The following is a 25819-nucleotide window of genomic DNA, read 5'->3' as shown; positions in this document are numbered from 1 at the left end:
AGGAACATGCAGATGGAAACAGCAACACAGAAATTTTAAGTTGTTTGAGATATCAGTTTTATTCTTCCTCCAAAAAGTCATCACTCTGCACCTTGTGAAAAGGCAGAGGGGAATTGAATCAGCCCTATATGCTAGAGATGTGTTGTCAACAGAAATCTATTTTGAGAGGTATAATATGTTTGTAAGAAAATATTTTAATTGAATGTACCAATATCTTCTACAACAGGGGTTCTCAACCGTTTTCTTTTGGAGGCCCCCTCAACATGCTATAAAAACTCCACAGCCCAGCAATGTCACAACAACTGGCGTTTGAGGGTGGCAAGCAGAGCAATTGTGCAGGGCCCCATGCAACAGTGGGCACTGCTAAGCTAAGTTGCTCAGGCTTTGGCTTTAGCCCAGGGTTGTGGGGCTTGGGGGTCCCTGGTCTGCAATCCTGTGCAGCAGGGCTTTAGCTTTCTGCCCTGGGTCCTAGCAAGTCTAGTCCCGGCTATGCTTGGTGGACCCCCTAAAACGTGCTTGTGGCCCCCCAGAGGGCTCAAGACCCCTGGTTCTGGACCACTGTCCTAGAAAAGCACTTCCTGTCTCTGTCAATGGTTTTCAACCTGTGGTCTGCAGACCACTGGGAGGCCTCAAACTATGTCTAAAATTTCCAAAGGATCTGCACCTCCGTTCAGAATGTAGGGGGCCGGGGGCCGCACACTTTTAGAAGTCGCAGGAAACTTTTTTTTTTTTTAAATAAACAAAACATGCCACTCCTCCCACTTCTCCGCCGAGATCACTGCATAGCGCACTGCTCGGCCAGCACGGACTTCAATGTGGAGGCGACATCCCGCAATCCAGCCCAGTGCCTCCGGGCACACAATGAAAGCCCTTTGGAGCACAACGAGGCCACGGGGCAGCGCTACACTGCAGCGTCTGTCTCCACTGGAGTCCCCGCCTCTGCTGTAGGAAGCGAGAGGAGCTGAGCCTCCCCGGGGTGCAGAGCAAGGGCTGGCCCCAGCGTCTGACTGCTCCACTCACCCCCTGCTCGCCCCACTGCGGACCCGGGAGGGCGCCGGAGGAAGCCCAGCTGGCGTCCCCGACTGGCCGCTCAGGCCAGGCAACACGGCTCAGGAGACACGACGGGCAGCTGGGCTCCCACGCATTTCCCGCGGGGGACGGGCGTGGTCCGAGCCGAGCCTCCGCCTCTCTCGGTGACTCGGCAAACGTGGCTCAGACGCTCCGGACGGAGGACGCGCTCCCTCCCCTACTGAGGCGTCTCCTGCCGCCCTCTCGTGGAGCCCCGGGCGCGTTGCAGGGCCTCGGGGGAGAGCTGAGGCCGCAGATACTCAGCGCCTGCTGTGTTAGAGGCCGTGAGGGAGCCCAACTCTCCTCCTACGCCTGCGGAAGAGAGAGAGTTCGGCTGCTTGTTGGTCTGACACCTTCGTGGGCTGCTTGGTTAGAGGCCCAACGCTAGTCTAAGCTAGGGTGAGTAGATGGCCCGATTTTATAGGGATAGTCCCAGTATTGGGGACTTTTGCTTATATAGGCACCTATTACCCTTCACTCCCTCTCCTGATTTTTTCACATTTCCTATCTGGTCACTAGTCTAAGCTAGCTGGTTACTTTTGCTTGGGGTTGAGGTAGCAAACAAGGGAACCAGCTGCTGAGTTATAGCTATTGGGGGGGGCTGAGTCTAGCTGGTGGTTTGTCACGTGGCAGTGGGGTTAGGCAGTATGCTATTTGGGTTCAAGGGGGGAAGTCACAGCACTCACAAGGTGCGTGCAGCATGGCCTTGCACCTTGCAAAGGCTGCGGAGGCAGGAAAGTAGCATTGAAGCATAGGCAGCTGCCTCCATCTCCTGCATTACTGCTGGGGGCTAAATCCACTGGCACCAGTCTGGAGTGATTTTACACTGCTAACTGGATGCCAATACATGCATTTATGCTGTGCTGTTTCATTGCAAATAAAGGATATTTTCATTAAAATAATTCAGTCAGTGACTAATGGTAATTTATTCTGAATATGTGACTTTTGCCTTTTACCATGCCCAAGTTTGCCCTGATAAACCACCCCCCAAAACTCAGCATTCAGAATATCCACAGGTTAAACTGCCTGTGTGCAGAAAGCATTTGGTCCAAACTACTGGGAGGTATTTGGTGTCCATCACCATTCTGAGCTGTATCATACTAATGGCACTTCTAGTAGGTAAAAGTGCAAGAAGAATATATTGAAAGCCTTCAGGGACCATCATAACCATTTTAAAACACCAAACCGCTGCCTTTTTAGTAGATCTTGGTGAGCAGCTGGAATGTAAACTGCTGTTTACTTCAGTTGTGAGACTGTAAAACTACCACCACAAGGGCTGAATTGGGCTCCTAACTTTCCTTTGACAGAGGCCGAGCACAGAGGCCATTTGTGCAGTTAGCAATTGTGTTTAAGTGCAGGTAATTTGGGCTTCTGCAACACAAGCTATTCCAGAAGAGCAGTTGTTACATGAGACATACATGAATGGCATCCTATCTAACAGATAGGCAGGAATTACTCCCAGCCTGCCTGGGAAGGCAGCAGGTCAAACAGCAAGCCAGCTCAAGCACATCCCTCCACAGCTCTGTACAGATTAATTCTATTTGATTGGATTTGTTGGTTTTTCTTTCCCATGTTGTATTTGCCACTATTGTCACATTCCCAGGGTTAGCCAGCTGGCACAGCAGTTCTTTTACAATGCTAAAGGCTAGAGCAGACTTAATTCTCCAACTGTGAGGGTGGCCTTCAAAGAGAATCTGACCTCTCTCAAGGAAGACAGGATAACCTGAGATAAGAAACATAAACAGATGCTTCACTCTTGCTTTCAGTGAAAACAAAACCATCTGGCAAATACTGAAATCTTGTGTGTTAAGTATTTCTCCAGAGACTTTGGCCTTTTTGAGTCCCCTTTGGAAAGGCCCCAGCAAAAATGGAAAGTGAACAGGCTGCCTCGTGTAATGGCCTTTCAGGATACCTGGAGTGGAATCTTTATCTCACAGCCTCTGCTTTTTAAAATGCTTGCATGTTTAAGGTGCCAAACCACACAGCTATGGCTCTGCCATCTCCTCTACAATAGAATCATTAGGCTACTTGAGCACCTTAAAGGTGACCGAAAGAGGCAAGCTTGGGTTTGTGACCTTTTTTGCTTAAATGTAGACAGCCAATTAAGAGCAGCCCTGATTCAGCAATCATTGTAGCTGCATTGGTGCACTGCTGGCCTCTTAGTATAGACAAGGCCATGCAAAGGTGTGCATCAGATGAGCTAATTAACCAGGATTAACTCAAGTACTGCCAGCCCTGATTTTCCCTTGTCTATAGGGCTTGGCTACACTTGCAGATGTAAAGTCCTGGAAGTTAAATTAGCCTCAGAGACAGCAGCAGGGAAAATGCTGCCATGTGTTTACGCTGTCAGCTGGAAGCGCACTGGCATGGCCACATTAGCAGCTCTTGCATTGCCACAGAGAGCAGTGCATTGTGGTAGCTATCCCAGTGTGCAAGTGGTTGCAGTGTGCTTTTCAAATGGGGTGGGGGAGTGGAGTGTGACAGGGAATGTGTTGTGTGTATGTGGCAGCAGAAACAGTGTGTTTTGGGGGGCAGAGACTTGTCAGCATGCTGTCTTCTAAGTTCAGAGCAGCAGATGCTCCTGCCTCCCTCTCTCTCTCTCACACACACACACACATATACACCCCCCTCGGCAGCATTCCACAGTAATGGTTTGCTTTGTGGTGAGGAGCCGATAAGCATGCCAGGTCAGAAACAGAGCTTTGAAAGCAGATATCCACATGCCTGCAGCTGAGTTCAAAACAATGACCAGAGTGATCACTTGACTTCAGGGGATTATGGGACATTTCCAGAGGCCAATCACAGCACAGTAATGCAACACCTGGGCGTTTCAGCCAGGGCACGGCAAGCTTTTTCCTTCTCGTGGAGGAGGATTACCAGGAGTGCTCCAGCTGCAGAGTCCAGGCACTCTAAGTGCCTTGCCAGTGTGGACACCTCAGGAGTTAGGGCACTCAGGGCTGATTTAATGCCCTCTAACCTGCAAGTCAATCCAAGCCCTATGCTTAGGGTCAGTACCAGAGTAGCAACACAAAGGAGACCTGAAGATTTCTTTTTTCAAAAGATAAGATTCCTTCCCCATCCCCCTTTAGAAATATCAGAAAAGTCAGGACATATCTTCCTGGTGTGCAAGAGGTCTTTCTCAGAGGACCTAGAGAGGTGGCCTGGGAGCCCTCTCAATCCTTAACTGCAAGATCAGGGTGCTGAAACTGTAATAGAATAACTCTCCTTCCATCTCAGGCCTTTGAGTTAAACAAAAGCAAACCCAAAGCAAAGAGGGCTTGGCCTGACTAACTATCCTTTCCCCTCTCAGCTAATCAGAGCTCAGTTCCATCATGGTGTCTGTGAGGTCTTAAACCTGGCAGTTTGCCAATCCTGCATAAACCTTTGTCTACATACACAACAGAAATTAGTATTTGTGTCACAGCGCATGCCCCCAACAGTGCAGCAGCAGCACCAGTGTAACAAAGCTGTAAGTGTCAGTATAGACAGAACGCAGATGGTTTTTCTATCAGGTGATGAAAAGCAACAGATTGTTAGATTCCTTCCTACAGTAGCACCTTAATGCTGCTGAAGCTGCATCAATGCTAGCTCTTTTGTAAGATGGACCTGATTTTACTAGTGTAGCTGCACCCATTGACTCTTTCACAGAGGTGAAAGTAAGCCGGTATGCAGAGCCAGTGCACCGTACTGGGGTGGATTGGCTTCCCCTCGCGGCAATTTAAAGGGCCTGGGGCTCCCAGCAGCAGCTGAAGTCACAGCTCCTTTAAATTGCTACCAGAGCCCTGCTGCTGGAGCCCTGGGGAAGTGGCTGCCTCCCCAGGGCTCCAGGGACAATTTAAAGGGCCCAGGGTAGTAGCAGCTACCAGAGCCCCAGACCCTTTAAATCATTTCCAGAGCCTGGCAGAACCTCAGGGTAGCGGCAGCAGGGCTCAGGCAGTGATTTTAAGGGGCAGGGGCTGGTGGCTGCTACCACTGCAGGCCCTTTAATTTGCCGCCAGAGCACTGCCGCCACTACCTCAGGGCTCCAGCAGCAGGGTTCTGGAGATGATTTAAAGGGCCCAGGGTGGTAGCGGCAGCTGGAGCCCCGAGCCCTTTAAATCACCACCCGAACCCCCGGTTGCTGCTGCTACCCCGGGGCTCCAGCAGTGTGACTTAGGTGGTGATTTAAAGGGCTCGGGGCTCCCACTGCTGCTACCCTCCAGGGCCCTCTAAATTGGCACCTGAGCCCCGCTGCTGGAGCCCTGGGGTAGCTCTGGGGCTCTGGTGGTGATTTAATGAGCCAGGGGCTCCTGACTGCTGCTACTGCAGCGGAACCCTGGGCCCTTTAAAGCTCCGCCAGAGGCTGGGGCCCCCACCAATGGTGATTTAAAGTGCCCCGGGGATTTAAAGGCCCCACCTCTTGCGGTAGAGGCCATGCCCCCTCCTAAGGACTCTGGAGTACCAATAAGTCCTTTAAGTTACTTTCACCCCGGTTTTTCAGGAAAAACAGCATAGGTAAGATCTGAACTCCTGTTGTAAGAGTCAAGCCAGAAGTGTTAAGGCCTTTCAAGTCCTCTTTATGCAGCATAAATAAACCAAAAGAGTACAAACAGTTTCTGTACCTTTCTAAATTATCTTTACTAGAATGTCCCACAGCTGGGACATTCAAACCAGCACGTAGGTAGGCAGGGTCGGTGCAGGGATGTTTTGCACCCTAGGCGAAACTTCCACCTTGCGCCGCCCCCCCGTGTCCCTGCCCTGAAACACCCCTCCCATGGCAGCTGCCTCCCTCTGCCCTGAGGCACCCCCCCGCCCCAGGTCACCCCTGCCCCGCCTCTTCCCCGAGCACAGTGTCGCTGCTTCACTTCTCCCGCCTCCCAGGCTTGCGGCACCAAACAGCTTAGGCGTCGCAAGCCTGGGAGGTGGGAGAAGTGAAGCAGCCACAGCGTGCTCGGGGAGGAGGCGGGGCAGGGGCGGGGAGTTCCCTTGCGTGCCGCCCCCTCCCCACTTGCTGCAGGCAGCTCACCCTGTGCTCCGTTGCCCCAGTTCCCTCCACCTAAATGCTGGCAGCGACTGGGGCAGCCGAAGATCTGGCCCCCGTGGTCACTGTCGAAGAAAATGGCGCCCCCCCAAATCCCAGCGCCCTAGGCAACTGCCTAAGTTGCCTAAATGGTTGCACCGGCCCTGTAGGTAGGGAAGTGCCTACTTTACATGACTGACAATGTGAACATCCAAGGACAAGCAGCCTGACATCCTACTGAGACATCTACAGGTAAAAACTCGGCATTGTATTTAAGAGCCAATTGACATATATGAGTAGTAGTCCCCAAATACTGCTGGCATTGAAGCTTTCGGCATTGTAATTGCCCAGCAGGAGAGATTGCTAACTCAGCACAATTGCTGAGACAGAGCCATGTCTTTGTTTTCCTGTCCTGCTGCACAATGGGCAGCTATTTCACTTTCTGCCCACACCTCTGCATTGGCTGGGGGGTGAGAGAAGAAACAACAGGCTTCATTAATACTGAAGTCATGTGAATTGCTAAGAGTTCATGTGAAGAATAATACTTTAGGAAAACTATGGGGAGCAGAGGAGTTTGCAGTAATGCATGCACTTGGGAGGGGCAAGGCTTTCTTCAGAAGCTAGAGAACACAAGTAAATTCCTAATGCAGTTGGATCAGGCACCACACCTGCAGGTCATGTACCTTGAGAAGGATGTGCTGAGCTCCTGGGGGAATTCTCATTTAGATGTGTCAACCACCACCAAGGATTTTGCCAGAGGTCGTTGCAGGCAACAAACACAAATCTCTAATGCCAGATCTGTGATAGAGAAGTTGTGAACCTCTTTTTAGTGAGGTGAGCCCTACCAGTCCCAATGCTGTTATAATAATTTGTTATTTAGATTGTGGTGGCACAATTTTGGGTGCTAAATTTGTTCCAACCATGGAGACATCACATCCTGAGGAGCAAAACAATAAGGCAGGCAGAGGATGGGGCTAGGTTTGCAACGGACAAGCAAAGCAATCAGGTTATGATAGGGTTTTTTTAATCTTGGGGTTGGCTCCCCCCCGCCCATAATTCAGTTCTCATCTTTCTCTCACACTAATTCCCTACTTCAGCCTCCTTCCTCCACACAGAGGAACAGTTCACTTCAGATTGGAACAAGCCTCCAGTTCTTTATCTACTTCCCATTGACTTCAATGAGAGTTGGATCAGAGTAGTTCCTTGCAGGCATCCTGGAAGAACTGGGGCATCAAGAGGGATTTAAACGAGGAGAAGATAGAGCCTTTGTGGACCAGCTCAGGAAAGGCCTGTCAAGCACAGAAGAGTTAGGGAAGAAAGCAGAGAGAGGGTTGTGGAAGAAACTAGCTGTCATAAACATACAGCTAAGGGTAGCATAAAATCCCTCCTTTACCTGTAAAAGATTAAGAAACTCAAATAACCTGGTTGGTACCTGACCAAGAGGACCAATAAGGGAAGAAGATACTTTCAAATATGTGGGGGGAGGTTTCGTTTGCACTCACTTTGTTGTTCTCTCCAGGACAGAGAGGGACCAGGGAAGGAAAAACCATCTCCTAAAACTCTACCCGAAATAAGCATCCAGGATTACAAAAATTATAAGTATTAGCAATGAAATGCGTTAGCTTATCTTTTGTTTTAGCTTGTGACTTTTCCCTATGCTAAGAGGGAGGTTTATTCCTGTTTTTTATAACTTTGAAGTTTTGCCTAGAGGGGAATCCTCTGTGTTTTAAATCTTATTACCCTGTAAAATTACCTTCCATCCTGATTTTACAGAAGTGCTTCTTTTACTGTTTTTTTCTTTATAATAAAGTTCTGTTTTTAAGAACCTGATTGTTTTTTAGTGTCCTAAAGAATCTGGTCTGTGCTCACCTTGTTTACCTATTTGGTTGATATATTATTCTCAAGCCTCCCCAGAAAGGGAGTGAAGGGGTGTGGGGAAATATTTTGGGGAAACAGAACTCCAAGTGGTCCTTTTCCTGAATCTTTGTGTAACTCACTTGGTGGTGGCAGTGATACTGTCCAAGGACAAGGAAGAATTTGTGCCTTGGGGAAGTTTTTAACCTAAGCTGGTAGAAATAAGCTTAGGGGGTCTTTCATGCAGGTCCCCACATCTGTACTCCAGAGTTCAGAGTGGGGAGGGAACTCTGACATTGGCAAACAGGGCAGTGAGGCTGGCATCACTGACAGAATGGAGGGGATGTGGTTTTACAATAAGAAACAAGGGTGGATAAGGAGGAAAGGCCAGAGTTCGGCAGGGCCTTGAAGGCATTTAGTGTTGACAGGGGACTCAGTCCTCTGGAGAGGAGATGGCAGGAGTGGAGAGAGAAATTTACAATAAAGGGGTACAATCCGATCCTGAAGTGGTAAATGTAGGTCTGTGATATTGTTCTGCAGCACAGAAATTATCCCTAAGAGATCCAGGTCCTGTGGCATTCCAGATAAATATAGCCAGTCGCTTGGATAAACAGCTTTCCTCTACACTGCAGTCATTGTGGGCTGATAATTCTAAATATGAATCACTCTACAGAGGCACTCTCTCTCTCCAATTTCTAAGGGCCAAGTTCTGCTCTTACACCTTGTGCAAACCCACTAATCTTGGGCCAAACCCTGGTCACCATTGAGGCAACAGCAAAATTCCCATAGATTACAATGGGGCTAGGATTTGACCCATTATCTTTAAGAAGGCTGCACAAAGTCTAAGTCAGTACAGAATTTGGCTCTTCCTCGTGCTCCCATTTCTCCTCTTTTCTGACCCCATCCTCCTCATTTGTGCTAGAGAAGAGTGGGAGTGGATTGATAAGCCCCTCGGAACAGAAGTTCTTTTGCCACAGAGAAGGGACTATGTGGAAGATGCTTCCTAATTTTATGCCTCAACCCTGTTGTTAGGGGACCCCTTTTAGCCAGAGGGCAGTTTGTTTTCTGGGCTTATGATCTAAGAAGTCTGGAATCAAAAGTCAGCTGGTGAAACTGTGGATCCTGACTTGCTCCTTTCCTTCTGGAAAAGTGATAGGAGGAATGTCTTTCTTTAGGTTCCTGCATTCCCTTACTTGGGCTGCACCTGTATAAAGGGCTGGCAACTGAGCTTGCCCCTCATTCTGTCAGGGGATAGGGTTGACCCTGCATCCTTGATGCAACAGAGTTCACTTCCCTCATTCCCCAAACCACAAGATCCCCATGGGAATTGGGGGAATATATTGGAGGCAAAGGCAAGTTACATGGAGGCCCAGTGCCTCTGCACAAGGTCATAGCCACATATGGCCTCTTGGGAGTTCTGCAGACCTCTTCTGACAATTACTGCTCATGGAGAAGTGAGTTTTACTGCACAGAGGAGGAACCTGAGTATCACAAGAGTCCCTAGGAGTTGGGGGAGGGGAAGGAAGAACAAGAGAAAATGCCAGACACAATACAGGGAGGCTTGTGCTGTCAGGAGAGCTGTAGGAGCATGGCCACCAGGGGGCATAAGGGACCCACCTGCAGCAGAGTTATCACACTCTTGGCAGGTTCAGACTGGGAAGGAGAGTTGAGGGCAGCTCAGGTCTCTGTTTGTCAGTCAAAAATCAAAATCTGGTGTATACCTGGTGGCTAGGCTCAGTGGAGGGTTTTTGTTTGTTTTTTTAAAATACTAAAGATGGAGAATTGGAGGCAATGCCTATGTTAGAACTTCAGAGCAAGTGAAAGCCTTTGAATTCAACTTCCCAAATCTCCTTGTTAGCCACTGAGTGAGCAAGGCACCTCATGCCCTCTCCTCTCCCCACTTTCCCTCTCATCTTTCCCCCATATTCCACGACCCCCCTCCCACACACACACTTTGTAAGTACATGATCTTGGTTCATCATTGACACTCCTGAGCCACCAAGAGCAGGCTTTATAGGAACAGGGTTCCTCCCTCTCTTCACAAAGCCCTTGGGGCAGCATGTTCCCATAGGGGAGGGAGATGGGTTGTGCTTTCTGTAAGCAAGGGTATTTGCATGAGTGGATCGAGCTGTGTCTCAGAGGGGAGTCACTTCTGGTGAGAGCTCCTAGGTATAGCACCATGGCCATTCAGCGAGTGCTCCTCATGGCTAGGGGTCACATCACAGGTACCCTGCCCCTGTTAGCCCACTCTTGGAGGCCCCTTAAGCACTCCATACAGTCTTCCTTCTTCCTCACAGCACTCCATGCTGGGGATGGTTTAATATCAAATAAAGCTCTGACCTTGGAGTCCTGAATCACAAAATTATCCAACCAATCCTCAATAGCATAAAGTCCAAAATCATAATCCTACAGTTCAGAGCTAGCTCCAGTTCTTCAGCCACAACTAGAGCTCTTTCTCCATCAGTCTGCTCCGTCTGAAGCAGCCCTTTCTGGCTAGAGAACTCAGCTGTCTGACCTTGCTTCCTTCTCCTGCATCTTTTAATTCCTGAGCGTCTCTCAACCACACCCTCCCCATAGTTTTCTGCAGCCTTTTATATTTGAATTACCTTATTCAAGGGGGGCTCACAGTGTAATCAAGGTTGGCTTAGCCTCAAGCCTTGGGGCATACCACCCTGCTACAATTGCCAATAACAAATTCATCCTAGAATTTCCCCTGAGTGCAAAAGGGATTTGACATGACCAGGAAAACACCACTACAAATACCTCTATTATCTGTCTGTCTGTCTGTTTAGAGTGATCTATGATTTATGTGAAGGGAGGCTTTTGAAGTAGTCTTAAAAAAAACTGGTGTACAACAAAGTGTCAAGGAGCACTGAAAGCAAAGATTTGACTCTGATTTTTACTGAATAATTGAAAAAAAAACACTATTTTTGAAGCATTTCCGAGCTTTGAATGAGTAGCTTAACATCTTATGCATGACGTAATCATTTCCTGCAAAGATAATAAATACGTTTGTTTTTCCACGCTGTGTTTTTTAACCCATCACCTTTAACAATAGGTTTGTGCTTTACCCTCAACACTCATCTAACATTTCACCCTGCTGTATCTTTCCAGGCTGGGGAAACTGGTTAGGTCATGACATCCTAAGCCTTGGTCAGTAAGGATGACAGGGTTTGGGAAGAAGCTGCAGTTTCTTGACAGTTAACTATTCCCCTTATCCTAATACTCCTGTGCACAAGTGCATAGCACTTGTCATTATGTCCATCCTCCTGGCAGGAACACCAAAGTGTTTACTGTTCAGAATTCTGCTAATGGCTCTCCTGCTCAAGAAGGGCACTTTCAAATTGAGATATGCCAACTCACTGGCTACTTTAAAGACTTTAATCTTAATATTTATATAGCTCCATGCATGGCATGGCACTTTACAGGGCAGATCCTCAGCTGGTTTCAATTGTCATAGCTCCATATGAGAAAGTACACTAGCTAAGAGGATCTGACTTTACATGAAGATATAATCCCTGCCCCACAGAGTTTTCAAATCTAATTCAATTGTATCCCTGTAATCCTATTAACTAAACTCATGGCAGACTTCTCCAACCTGGGAAGACTTATGTAAGCCAATAATCAACTCTCAGAAAGGCAAAAAACATGTGCTTGTGTATTGACAATGCTTTTTTCTTAACCTGCCTTTAAAGTCAATATAATGTAAGTGAAAATAAATAGATCCTTAGAACGCAGAAGGCATTTCTCCAACTAGATAATAAATATTTTTAAGGTAGATCAAATTTTAAACCAAAACTACTCAACAGTGCCCCTTTCAGCACTTGGCAAAGATCAACTTTTGCTGCCTCAAAACAACCTTATGAAACTTGCGTGTTGTAAGTCTGGAGCACAACCAACATGGGAGACGGGGCCAATGTCAAAAAATGAGCCCAAACACAACAGCTGATGTAAAAAAAGAGTCTTTATGAAAGGAATAGGAACCCCAGGTTCTGAGGCAAAGCATCAAATTACAGGCAAATGGTAAAAAACTCAGAATGCAGAAAACAGTGTGGTTGGATTGAAGACTTATGTGCACTCTGCAGGTGTGTTTCCATGCTTTTTCAAATATTGTTGCATACCTCCTTGTTTTGATGTTATTTTTCCTACAGTCAGCAAACAAGACACCTTAAGTAATGGCCAGTCTGCTTCAGAGAGAGATTTGTCTTATTTCAGTGGTCTGTAGTACTGCAAAAATACATTTTTGGACTTCAAGTGAGATCAGCAACAGTCTGAGAGAAATGGGTAGCCATCTATTTTTGACTCATATTTGCTGTGCTCAGAATCCCAGACTGGTCACACCCATAAAATAAAATACAGGGCTCCCTGCTTCCTCTCCCCTCTGCTCCACCTGCTCCTCACTGCACTGATCTGAATCAGAGATAAAGAGCGGGGCAAAGGGAAGGGCTATATCTGGAGCACTCCTGTCCCCTTCCTTGTTGACATTGAGAGCACTGGTGCAACAGGCTGCATAGCACTTCTGCTTCCATGCTGAACTCAGGTGAAAGGAGGAAGAACGTTGTGCCACTCCACTCTCTTCCTCTCTGCTTCAAGCTGTGTGATGCAGACTGCTGTGAGTACATGCGTGTGACATATGCTGGAGTGTGAACCCTATCATAGAATCATAGACTATTAGGGTTAGAAGGGACCTCAGGAGGTCATCTAGTCCAACCCCCTGCTCCAAGCAGGACCATCCCCAGATTTTTACCTCAGTTCCCTTAATGGCCCCCTCAGGGATTGAACTCACAACCCTGGGTTTAGTAGGCCAATGCTCAAACCCCTGAGCTATCCCTCCCCCCCATGAGACCATGAGCTGGCCCCAACCCTTAACTTAACCTGGGACAGTGAACTGGCCCCAGCCTCAACCCTCCTGAGTGATAACCCTGAACACTGGATGGGATCCCCAGCCAGGCCCAATGCTAACACTTGCCCAGGCCCACAAATGGGTGCCAACTCTAACCACAGCCAATGCCCACAAACTGGTTCAAATCCAAGCCTGGAGGCACAAATTGACCCCACCAGCACCCTCGCCTGAGTCCACGAGCGGGATCCAGTCCTAAAAGTCACCTAAGCTAACAATCTGATCCCAATTCTATACCTCACCCTGACTTGCAAATTGGCCCAACCCCTATCTTTGCCTGACCCGACAAGATGGTCTCAATCTTCACCCTACCTTGGGCTTTCACACTAGCTCCAACTTCAGTTCTAGCCAGACCCAGAATCCTGTCCCCACTCTGCGATTAGATCTGGCCCTCAAACTAGCCCAAGCACTAATCCTGCTCCAGGTTCTCAAGACAGCTCCAGTTTAACCATAGCCTGAATTTATGAACTGGCACCAAACCAGTAGAAATGCAAATGATGCCCATGTTGTGAGCTTGATGCTGAAATTGCTGGGTGAGTTTCTGTATATAGCCTGTGATATACAAAAGTTCAGGTTAAATTATTTTAATGGTCTCTTCCGTCTTTATAATCTACAAATCAATGAAAATATCTGACTAGCAATCTAATAAAATACCAAATTCAGCAGCAAGCAGTGTCTGCTTCATTATCTTTACAAGGTTCAGCCCCGGTGATGTATAAACATGCGCACACACGAATACACTGTAATGTATAGTAGGATGGTTACCTCACTTGTGCCCCTTCCCATCCTTGTTTTCATTCTGGTTGCTAAATGCCATATTTTCCTTATCTGCTCATTGTTAGATAAACATATTTCTCTCTATTTCTTTTACACAAATTCCATCTGTAAAATGGGGAAAATGATGCTGAATTCCTTTGTATAGCTCCAGGGCCGGCTCTAGGTTTTTTGCCACCCGAAGTAAAAAACATTTTTGCTGCCCTCCACCCCAGCCCTGGACTCTCTCTCCCCCCACCAGTGCCCTTCCCCACCCACACCCCCTGCCACCCCACCCCAGCCCTGGGCTCCCAGTCTGGCACTGGCAGGGTCAGAGTAAGCAGTGGGGCTCCTGGGCTGTATCTCAGCCCAGGGTCCCTCCATCCAGGGCTCTCCGCCTCCAGGACTGGCCAGGACCCAGGAGGGCAGATCTGGGGGACTGCCCCGGCAGGGGGCTGAGGAGCCGGGGCAGGACAGCCCCAGAGGGAGCGGAGCCCCGGAAAGCGGGATGCAGGCCCTGTGCAGAAGCGCCCCACCCTCTATGGCACCTCTGCTGCTTCTGGCCACCCTGCCACAGTCCCTGGGCGGCTCGGCCCACTTCGCCCAGCCCCAGCTTCAGTGCTCGGGGGCGACCGCCCTGTGGCACCTGCCATGTGCCCTATGGGGCAGCCCTCAGCCCGAGTGTCCCCCTCTCAGAGCCTGCCTGGATCAGCCACAAGGTGCGGGCACTGCTCCCCCGTGGCACAAACCGCAGTGGCCCCAGGGCACCCCCCGCGAATGACATGCTGCTACTGCCAGGGCCAGCTCTGGGCTTTTGCTGTATGAAGCAAGAAATAATAATAATAAAAAAAAAGGTGTCTGGAATGCTGCCCCTGAAAATGTGCTGCCCCAAGCACGTGCTTGGTTTGCTGGTGCCTAGAGCTGGCCCTGTATAGCTCATTGAGATCTACTGGTGAAAAGTGCTCTATGAAAGCTAAGTGTTACTATTATTAATAATTGTTATTATTAACAATGGCAGCATAGTACCTACCTTTTAAAAATGGGGAACAAAGACCACCTGGGGGATTATAGACCCATCATCCTGACTTCGATACCTGAAAAGATACTGGAACAAATTATTAAACAATCAATTTGTAAGCACCTAGAGGATAATAGGGTGATAAGGAATAGTTGACATAGATTTGTCAAGAACAAATCATGCCAAACCAACCTAATTTCCTTCTTTCATAAGGTTACTGGCCTAATGGATATAGGGAATCAGTAGATGTAATATCTTGATTTTAATAAAGCTTTTGACACAGTTGCAGATGACAGTCTCATAAGCAAACTAGGGAAATGAGGTCTAAATGTAGTGACAATAAAGTAGGGGCACAACTAGTTGTAAAACCATACTCAGAGTAGTTGTCAATGATTTTCTGTCAAACTGGAACGATGTATCTTGTGAGATCCCACAGGGCTCTGTCCTGGGTCTAGTACTAGTCAATATTTTCATAAATGACTGGGATAAAGGAGTGGAGAGTATCCTTATAAAATCTATGGATGAAAGCAAGCTGAGTGGGTTGCAAGCACTTCGGAGGACAGGATTAGAATTCAAAATGACCTTGATAAAATGGAGAATTGGTCTGAAATCAGCAAGATGAAATTCAATAATGAGAACTGCAAAGTACTACATTTAGGAAGGAAAAATATGCACAACTACAGAATAGGGAATAACTGGCTACACAGTAGTTCTTCAGAAAAGGATCTGGATCACAAATTGTGTATCAGTCAACAATGTAATGCAATTGTGAAAAAGGCTAATAGGCTGGAATGTATTTACAAAAGTGTTACATGGGAGATACTTGTTCTACTCTACTCAGCACTGGTGAGGCCTCAGCTGGAGCACCATGTCCAGTTTTGGGCACCACACTTTAGGAAAGATGGGGACAAAATGGTGAGAGTTCAGAGGAGAATAAAAATGATAAAAGGTTTAGAAAACTTGACTGACAAGGAAAGGTTTTTATTAAAAAAATGGGTATGTTTAGTTTTGAGAAGACTGAGTGGGGACCTCAGTCTTCAAATATGTTAAGGGCTGTTACAAAGAGGATGATGATCAAATGTTCTTCATTTAGATATTAGGAAAATATTTCTAAATACTGGAATAGGTTACCTAGGGAGATTGTGGAATCCTCATCACTGGAGGGCTTTAAGAACGTTTTGGACAAATACCTGTCAGGGATAGTCTCGAGGTTTATTTGGTCCTGCCTCAGCTCAGGGGAAAAGACTTGATGGCTTCTCAAGGTCCCTTCCAGCCCTATGTTTCTATGATTCTTTTCCTAGTGTTGAAATGAGCTACCACTTTTGTATGGCCTTGTTAATAATGTTCAAGGGATTGGGCTCCCTCACAGCCTGCATCCCTATAATGCCATGTTCTAGGATTGGCTAAGACTGAAACATCACAGTCCTTGCTTGGTGGCCTATAGACCTCACTGCAACAAAAACAAAAGGATCTTCTTTAAATGGACATCATCATTTCCTGTCTCGAAGAAGGAAAGGAAAAAAGCCCACTCACCAGTATAGCGTACAAATGTTTGACCTGTTTCTAGTGATCAATTTGTTAATGAACTGCAATGTCAGGTTCATCAGCACAACAGGGAACTGTATGAAAATCTAGCTATGCATTTTGTGGCATGTAGATTTCTTTGAGAAAATGGAGCAAGGAGTGTGTGTGTGTTTGGGGATGGAGATCAACCAAGTAACGATTAATTTTGTTTGACCAATTGCATTGTGTTTTCTTGGCCTGTTGCTGTGATCACAGATACTGTTTCATACAGCTGTTAGGAGACTATATCATACTTTTGCATGAGAATAGCAAATATAGATCACCATATCTATCTCTGGCATCTGTGCCCATATTCTGCAGGATCGAATCAGGTTAAAGCAGGACAGAAAAGTCTCTGGAAAAAAACAAGTTCAGCCTAGTTTCTGATTGTTCTCTCAAAATCAACACTGCCTATTTTTGCTTTATAAATAAATCCCACTTTTAACAACAAACTTCATTTATTTATTCTTTTTCCAAACAACTCACTTCTCATTTCCATTTTTTCCTGTGACATCAGCCAGAGAGACCTAGTCATAAGCTCATTTCCACATCCCACACTCCTAGGCCAAAATAGTCCTATGTTTGTTGGGTGAGGTTAAGAACAGTACATCTATTTATAGACTGCATGTGTATCTGTGAGAGATCATACAGGGTTGCAGAAATCCCACTGGAAAAGGGATTCTGACACAGAAAAACCCAAGGGGTGAATCAAGCCTCTTCTAAAATATTGAATTAATCTTTGTGTCTAATATGCAGAGAAAAAAATGGCCTGGGTTATTTGTCAACAGGAGGGGCTAGTTTGTCCTCAGTTTTACCACGAGACTACTCTCCCTGTTCCAGTGCTATGGAAAAGGCTTTGTGCAGCAGGATGGACCTAGGAAGGAGCTCACACTGTACGCTCTGTGGCTGGCCTAGACTGCTGAGACAGAAGGGCTCTTAAGAAGTCCCTCCACTCTCCCTGTCTCTCTCCCCCCTTCTCTCCACACTCTATGTGCAAAACACATGTTATAAAATCAAACACCCCTGCCTACCTTGGACCTTCAGCTCCTATTTTCTGTTTCCCCTATATAAAACAGGAGAGCTGATAGCTCTTTTATGGGTATTAGCTTTCCTTGTGCTGTGACTGAGCATCTGAGTTTCAATCCAACCCACTGTTACAAATGTGATGAGTTTTCCAAACTCAGCTGAACCCTGCCTGTGGCCATCTGCATTAGAAACAGAATAGGACTGCCCTCTTTGGTTTATATCCCGATACTATGCTGAATCAAATCAGATGCCTACTAGTCCTTCCCAGTCACCAAAGAAATGCTGGTGTTTCTGAAAAGAGCGGAAAAAGTGAGGAAGTTGAAGATGGAACGAACATGGAGATTGGAGAGGGAAACCCATTTCACTCCAGCAAGAACTGGTTTCTCCATGTCAAGACTGGCATTTGTTGAAGTATCATGCTAAGAAAACCCAGAGGTATAAAACCATGGAGTAGAATTTCCCTCCCATGTATGAGAAGGGCACATCCTCTGTAGGAACATTCCCAGAGCTTACTGCAGCAGCATGTGATTTCACAGAATCATAAAAACATAGGGCTGCAAAGGTACCTTGAGAAATCCTCAAGCCCAGGCCCTGCACTGAGGCAGGACCACATAAACCTAGGTGACCCCTGACTGATGTTTGTCCAACTTGTTGCTAGAAACCTCCAGTGACGGGGATTCTACAACCTCCCCGGAAGCCTAGTTCAGAGCTTAACTACCCTTAGAGTAAGGAAAAACTTCCTAATATCTAACCTAAATTCCCTTGCTGCAGATGAAGCCCAGTACTTATTGTGGCCCTACACTGCATGGTATGGAGGGAAGGAAATAAGTTCAAGGGCCTGCAAAATGTGAATAGGTCATATGTACCCACACGAGTGGTGCTGCTCAACTTGTATACAAGTTGATGAGCCTGCTACAGCTTTGCAAACAGAGACTGGGTCTTTTAGTTCAGGCGGGAGCAGCTCATGCTTTAAGATGGAGAAGGACATAGCATAATGCATGCAGATGGAGAGCACAAAGGAGGGGAACAGGGCCAATGTACTGCGTGTGCACACACACACAATCCTACAGAAGCTCCTTTACCCAAATACTATGATTTTCAGAAGTGCTGATCCCCTGGAGTTGCCATTGACTTCAAATGGAGTTTTGGTGCTTGACATGGCTGAATGTCAGGCCCCATATGATTGGGATACGTAGGGAGGTGAGCTAATTTTGCTTATGGGGTTAAGGACTAGAAGTAGGGTTAAGTGTGGGGGTGAGAAGAAATTCTGACCATGGTTCTACTTAAGGAGTGAAGAACTAGAAGGTATACTAGTTAGCTGATGTTTAAGGGACAGAACCGACCGGGGGGTGCAAGATAATATCAGCTATTAATTATCCTTAAGAAGTAGAAAGCTAGAAGGAGTGTTGGGGGTTGCTTTTCATTAAGGAGTAGAGAAGTGGGATGAGGGAGGACTGGGGTACCTGCTGCACTCTCTTCTCCACATGCGGAAAGTTTCCAATGAGAGCACTCCCCTGTTAAGAGATCTCTTCTCCTCCTTCCCCCTGCCCACAGCATTTCATTCCAGTGAAAACAGGGCATATAATAAAACTGTGCACTTTAAAAAAAAAAAAAAAAAAAAGCAGCCTTACAGATGTCCTTTGTGTGAAAGTGTAATTACAGGATAAATATGGGATGCTGACCAAGAAACATGGCCTGGTGAGTCATGCAGTCTCTTTAAATAGATAAATTTGCCATTCAATTTTGGCATAATCCTGTGTGCTGCAGCCACTAGTCTCTCTTTGGGCCAAAGGTACTATCTCTGGCCCACAGGAGGAAGCAAAAGTCCAGTGAGGTAGGTGTTACTATATAAATAAATGAACTCTAGTTGGGATAATGCACATTTAAAGTGTTTTTGCCTGGGAATGCCTACTTATTCACAAGAGTGAGTGAAGCAGTTTATGCTCCTCTTTTCAGACATTGCTTAGCATGCTCTTTATGTTTCTAAACCAAAAGAAATAGAAAATATAGCTTGGTAGAGCAGTGTAGGTTCCAAGTGTCAACATGCAATGATGGCTCTCCTTCCTAGCATGGGTAGTGGGAAAAGGTGATTTGTCCATGGACTGGATGGGAAACAAAGATACTCCAGCCCAGGTAGACCTTAACTTCTTAACTAGGAACAGTTGGCATTGAAGTTGGGCTAACAGTTTTCTTTCTTGTCACATGGTGTTCAATATCTCTTATTTCTTGTGCCTCCAAGGTCACTTCCTGTATGTGGCAGCCCAAGCAGGATGAGTGTTGGAAATGAAAAGGCTCAGGCTAAACCTCCATCTTCCCCTGGCCTCATGCTGGCACTTGAGTGGAGGTCCTCAGGACTGGATTTGTATTATGGATCTGACATGTCTGATGTTTCAGGCAGATGCTAATAAATAAATTGCTTCTCAAAAGTGTTTATCAAACTGCCTGATATAGAAACCCACCTTGATAATGTTGAGAGGGACCTAGAATTAAACTAGGCCATCCTTCTTAATCAAATGGGAGAGAGGGGGTGGAGGTGCTTCTTTCTCTGAATGCTTATCTCATAGAAGTTTGGTAAAATCTCCCACTTGTCCAGATCAGCCTCTTTTTGAGTTTCTAGTATGTCAAACACAAATTTAATTTAATAATTGGAGGTATCCTATCTCCTAGAACTGGAAGGAATCTTGAAAAGTCAAGAAGTCCAGCCCCCTGCCTTCACTAGCAGGACCAAGTACTAATTTTTGCCCCACATCCCTAAGTGGCCCCCTCAAGGGCTATACTTGTAACCCTGTGTTTAGCAAGCCAATGCTCAAACCACTAAGCTATCCCTCCCCCATCCAAACTCAAACACTTAATTGTAAAAATTCATCATTTAAAAGTTAAAAAACTTTACCACACCTTCAATGAAATAATCATCTTCGGTATTTGCCATGCATCTTTGTATATCATCAGCACACGCAATCACTGTTGTATTTACATACTCCTCCATGCTGTGGTGAATAATATTAAATCCAGCACAAATCCCTATGAACCATGACAGCTCCCTTTTCTGAAGTGATACCATTAATAATCTAGTATAACCGAGTCAATGAGCTGTTTTGACCCATTGTCCAGACAATATTTCTCTATGCCTAGAACAGTCCATGTAGGCACCTTCTAATGTTTTTTTTCCCCTATGTATTTGCATAACTCCTTTATGCACAGTTGTTGCTTTTGGCAGAATGCTTCCCACACATTAATTGCCCTCTGTCTAAAGCAGCTTCTCCTGAACTCTTTTCCTGATCAAGGATTACTTAGCTTTCACCTAAACTGTTTTGGTTATGACCCTGTTCCCCTTTCACACTATTGTTCATCATCCACCTTCCCTATACAGCTCAGAATCTCCTAACTGCTCTTTTCAGTTCCTCTAGTCTAAAAGACAGAAAAGCCGGTTTCCCCCCCCCTAACTTTTCATCATGACTATAACCCCCAAGCTCCTGAATCACCCTATCATCAACTGTACCTTTCAGTTCTCCAATATCCTCCCCTCAATAAGAATCCCCAAACTGTGCACAATATGCCTGTCTTCACCTTTTTCCCCCCCTTTCTGTCCATTTACTAGTATGTATTTGTATTCTGTATTTTTCTATGCACCTAGACAGTTGTCTGGCTGACTTGCTGTTAGCTAGCCCTTCGTCCCTGTGCCTGCTGATCTCCCTACCTTGTACTTACTTTACCTGCATGTGTAGACTAGAGTCCTGGCTCATCTTATTCATTTCAGACCCTTATAGGAAAGGGATTCAAACAATAAATAACATGAGTGAAAGAAATATCGTCCTAGTTTAAAGCCAAGAGGAAACTGGACTTGGATTTGAAAGGAAAGGAAAATGCTAATGTTCTCCAAGCTGCTTGGTCTTGTTAAATCATTTAATAAGGTGGGGTTTTTTTAAATGGCTATTGGTATTTTTCCTGCAGGTGAAGGATCCTTGGAATTTTCTCCAGAACCTGCAGCTGAAGCCAACTTAAACAAGAATAGTCCATTTTATGGCAAACCTAGCAATACCAGGACAGCTCCGGAACAAACCCTGAGTGTCTTAGAGAGAAGGAGGGAGGGAAAAGGCAGGGCATATTTGCTGGTCGAGTGTCAAGTTTGAATTAGACCGGTAAGGGGAAAAACACCAGACAGAAAGGTTACATTTAGGCTGGAACAAGGGTATAAGTGAGCTCCCTTCCGCTAGCAATCGTACACCATCTCTCACAATGGCTTCTGGAAAGGGATGGCACTGGAATAATTGTGAACACCATCACTCCTATTACATAGACTCCAGTTAAGAGACATTAGGACTTGTGCAGCTGCATACAACCCCCTAAATCTTCTACAGCTACATCACAGCCACTGCTCTTATACACACACACACACACACCCTACTCACAGGGCTGATAAAGGGAACATTGTTCTCTAGTTTTGTACTGTCATGTTGAAGGACTGGCTGAAGCACTCATTAATTCTCATTCACCCACCCCAAAATATTTTTTAGATTGCACCTATGCCGACTCCTTCCCCACTGCTAATGCTCATGTACCATCCTACACAACTGCTCCACAAATTGGGACTCCTGTACTATTCTTGACATTTCCCCCAGTGATTCTATACCGTCCTGTACAGCCCCTGCTCTTAAATTAGTCCCTACAGCTCCCCATAACCATTGCTCCTATACCATCATGTATAGCTTCCCCAGTGCTCCTATACCTTTCTGTATAGCTTCCCCACAGTCAGCACTTCTGCATTATTCCTAACAGTAAAAAAAACTAACTTAGACAAATAGTTTCCTTTATTAAGCAAAACATTCTGTGTGTGGAACAGTGAGGTAAATGATATCATGGAGATATACTATTTGCATTCAGATGTTTGGAGAATCTGTGTCCATTGCCTTAACTATCTGCTTCTATCTTACAGCCTAACTAGATGTGTTTCTAACATGTGTTTGTCTCTTTCTGTGCCTGTTGTGGGGCCTGTATACTCTGTCACCCTTTGGGGTCAGGGGGGAGGGCATTCGGGCCCCATAATCGCATCACTAGGGCTGCCTTTAGCTGAAGGCTGCAGGGCCTAGTGACTGGAGTCAAGATAACAGCCCTTTGCCTCAGGGATGCGGGCCTAGTGGCCGGAGGCAATGAGGCTTTGGTGGGCTGCCGCCACAAACAGTTGTGGGCCAGGGTGGAAGAGACCCCAGCCTGTAGTCTGGGCAGAACCATAATCCCTCGAGGGAGATCAGTTCTCTGGTGGGGAAGAATGCAAACTGTCTGCCATCCTATCTCTGAGGGATGGCAGACCAATGCAGGCATCTCAGCCTCAGATGGGGGAACTACCAATCCAGGGGTGGGGTGGCAAGGGATAGGGGAACACGGGCCCATCCAACTCCACCGACTCCCAGCTCAGGGCCCTGACAGTGGTGAATGGGTTCTCTACTGAGTTGATGTGGGTGGGTCCAACCAAAACACAGCAGTTCCTCAGGGGACAATACCTAGTCCCCTGATGGCTACTTCCTACTATGAGAGTCCTAGCATCGTGATTTGGGTGTCAGTGTCTCTGGGCTCAGCAGGCTGCACTGCTCCTGGCAGCTGCAACCTCCCTGGGGCAGCTGCTGACACTTGGGCATCAGTCTGGGGCACAGCCCCTCTGGCTCTTGAAGTCCAGGCTTTCCAGTGCTCCTCAGCTGGACTCAGCAAGGTGCATCCTTCCTCCTCTGCAGTCAGCCCTGACTGGGCTTCTCCCTTTTACACTGCTAGAGAAAAGTTTGCACATTCTCAGCAGGGATAAGGGGGCATAGCGTCCTCTGTTAAAAGTGCTGCCTTAACCCCTTCATCTCGAGTGCAGGGCCTGTATACCCCATCACAGTATCATTAAACCACAACAGATGGCAGGATGGGTGATTTACTTCCCAGCATACACCAACACTTCCATTTCAATCTCTTCTGCACTGTCTGGCATTCCTTGCCGTAGCAATGAATAGATAGCATATAGAGTAATGATTTTCTGAGTGAGACTAAGCCTAACATAAGGGGACAAAAGATTTTCTGGTTTAAGCACAGGCCTAGGAGTCAGGAGATCTGGCATCCTGTGTGACCTTGGACAAGTCACTCAGCCTTTGTTTCATCCTCTTTCGGGTTGATACTGTTCTGCCCTACTGGTGGTATTGTAAGGCTTAATCCATTAGTGTATGTAAAATGCGTGAAGTTCCTCAGCTAGGTTCTGATTCTGCTCCATTGAAGTGACGTAGGGTCAGGCCTATGAAAGGTGCTCTATAAGTGCAAAGTATTTCCTTAACCCTGGATACCACGGTGGACTCTGTCAAATTCTCTGTCGAAGGATGTATCTCACTTTGAGAGCAGCTGTTTTATCATTTTCATGGGTGTTTTTTCTTTTTGCCACAGTCAAAATAAATAGCAAGTGTCCTTAGAAGCACTAATCACACGTTATTATAGAAACTACTCATCTAAACTAAGACCAGCAGTTTGGAGGAGACTAAACATCCGTGTCCCTTCTTCATCCTGGGATCGCTGCCTCTTGCTGTGGCTTTTGTAATTCACCATATGAAAGCAGCCCTCTGTTGCTCCTCTCCAGGTAACAGATATAATCATTGTTGATGTTGGATAGAATCTTCATCCTCCAAACATGTATGCTTGGGCAGGTTGCAGCCAGCCCAGAAAAACAAGCTACTGCTTCTTATTCATGTACATGACAGTGAAGATTGTGTTACTAAATATTATTGCTGCTCAGTACTATAGTCTTAAAATGTCTTAAGCTTTCTTTTAAGGGCGTGGCTACATTTGAAGCTGTAGAGTGCTGGGAGTTAAACCAGCCTTCGGAGACAGCAGCAGGGAAAATGCTACCGTGTGTTTACACTCAGCTGAAAGCGCACTGCTATGGCCACATTAGCAGCTCTTGCAACGCCACAGAGCAGTGCATTGTGGTAGCTACCCCAGCATGCAAGTGGCTGCAGTATGCTTTTCAAATGCAGGAGGTGGGGTGAAGTGTGACAGGGAGTGTGTTGTGTGTATGTGGAGGGAGAGTGGGTGGGTTTTGGGGGCGCTGAGAGCGTGTCAGCATGCTGTCTTGTAAGTTCAGATAGCAGCAGACCTCTCTCCCTCCCCTGCCTTTCTCTCTCTCACTCAAAACAAGCAGCATTCGTCAGTAATGGTTCCTTTGTCCTAGAGCAGATAAGCAGCCAGCTGTCAGAAAGAGCTTTGAAAGGGCATATCTTCATTCCTACAGTGAGTTTAAAACAATGACAAGAGTGGCCACTTGGCTTAAGGGGATTGAGATGTTTCTGGAGGCTGATCACAGTGCAGTAATGCAATACATCATTCACACTGGCATCGCAGTGCTCCAGTGGGGATGCAGCAAACGTTATTCCACTCATGGAGGTGGAGTATCAGCGGTACTGTAGCCATGGAGTCAGAGCGCTCTACATGCCTTGCCAGTGTGGACGGGGAGTGAGCTTCCAACTTCCTTTTAAATTCCTAGTGCAAATCACTAAGCCTGAATTGTAATGAAGGCTATTTTTTTTGGTTTTGACACCTGTTGTATCCCTTTCTAATGCATAAAAGCCATAAGAATGCTGAATAAAGCTTCACTCTATTAGCCATGAGATCAGGCACATACCACTGCTGCTCTCACTATGGGACACTGCCAGCTGGAATTCACTTTTGACGGCTCATTACACATCCATTAGCAACTTCTGTTCTGTTCAGTGAGAATCGACCTTGGAAGCCTTTAGTGATTGTACCACACACTGGCGATTTACCTTTTGATTGCTTCACAGAAAACCCTCAGCTTCTGCTAATCTCTCTCCCTCCCTCCTCCCCCACCCCCCATAATATGCAGAAGCTGCAGTTTCTGTTTCATTCTGAAATAACAAAAGAACACAAGAATGACCATACAGGGTCAGACCAATGGTCCAGCTAGCTCAATATCCTGTCTTTCACCACTGGCCTGTGCCAGATGCTTTGAATGGAATCAATAGAGCAGGGCAATTATCAAATGATTCATTCCCTGTTGTCCAGTCCCAGCATCTGGCATTCAGAGGCCTAGGAAAACAGAGCATGGGGCTGCATCCCTGATTATCTTGACTAACAGCATAGGTTACCTGTGGGGGGACATGCAGTGAGTGTCACATGTCCCACCAGACTTGCTGCTTAGCTTGTATTGAGCATGCTAACATGGACTGAGCATGCTCAGTAACACGGATGCAGTTGGGTACCCTCACTCTGTCCCCCCACTATTGACAGTCATGGGGTGTCACTAGGTAGTCATTGTTAGACATATCCTTCGGGAACTTATAATTTGGTTCAAAAAAGAATTAGATAACTTAGCATTCACAACATCCCCAGCAATGAGTTCCACAGATTGCATGATGTACAATCAAAGAGTACTTCCTTATGTTTGTTTTAACCTGTTGTCTATTAATTTCATTGGGTGATCCCCTGATTCTTGTGTTGTGTGATGTGGTAAATAATTACTTGCTCTACATTATTCATGATTTTATAGACCTCTAGTATATCCCCCCCTTAGTCATCTCTGAATGGTCCGAGTCTTTTTAATCTGTGTTTATATGGAAGTTGTTCCATACCCTTATTTTGTTGCCCTTCTCTGTACTTTTTC

General features: G+C 46.4%; 1 protein-coding gene across 2 annotated transcripts in view; it reads right to left on the bottom strand.

Moving 5' to 3' along the window:
• The window catches only part of AIFM2 (apoptosis inducing factor mitochondria associated 2), a 39642-nt gene extending 38442 nt beyond the window's left edge, over positions 1-1200 (bottom strand). Inside the window, exon 1 of one of the 2 annotated variants that reach the window (XM_030571229.1) lies at positions 1021-1200. The gene's annotated coding sequence lies outside the window, so the exon portion shown is untranslated. The remainder of the gene's footprint in view (positions 1-1020) is intronic. The other variant, XM_030571228.1, reaches the window with a different exon arrangement.
• Between the last annotated feature and the right edge of the window lie 24619 nt (positions 1201-25819).

The sequence above is a fragment of the Gopherus evgoodei genome, chromosome 7, assembly GCF_007399415.2.
Source record: "Gopherus evgoodei ecotype Sinaloan lineage chromosome 7, rGopEvg1_v1.p, whole genome shotgun sequence".
In the NCBI taxonomy this organism is placed as follows: domain Eukaryota; kingdom Metazoa; phylum Chordata; order Testudines; family Testudinidae; genus Gopherus; species Gopherus evgoodei.
Note: the sequence above shows the minus strand (reverse complement) of the source record. Positions and strands in the feature narration are given on the sequence as shown.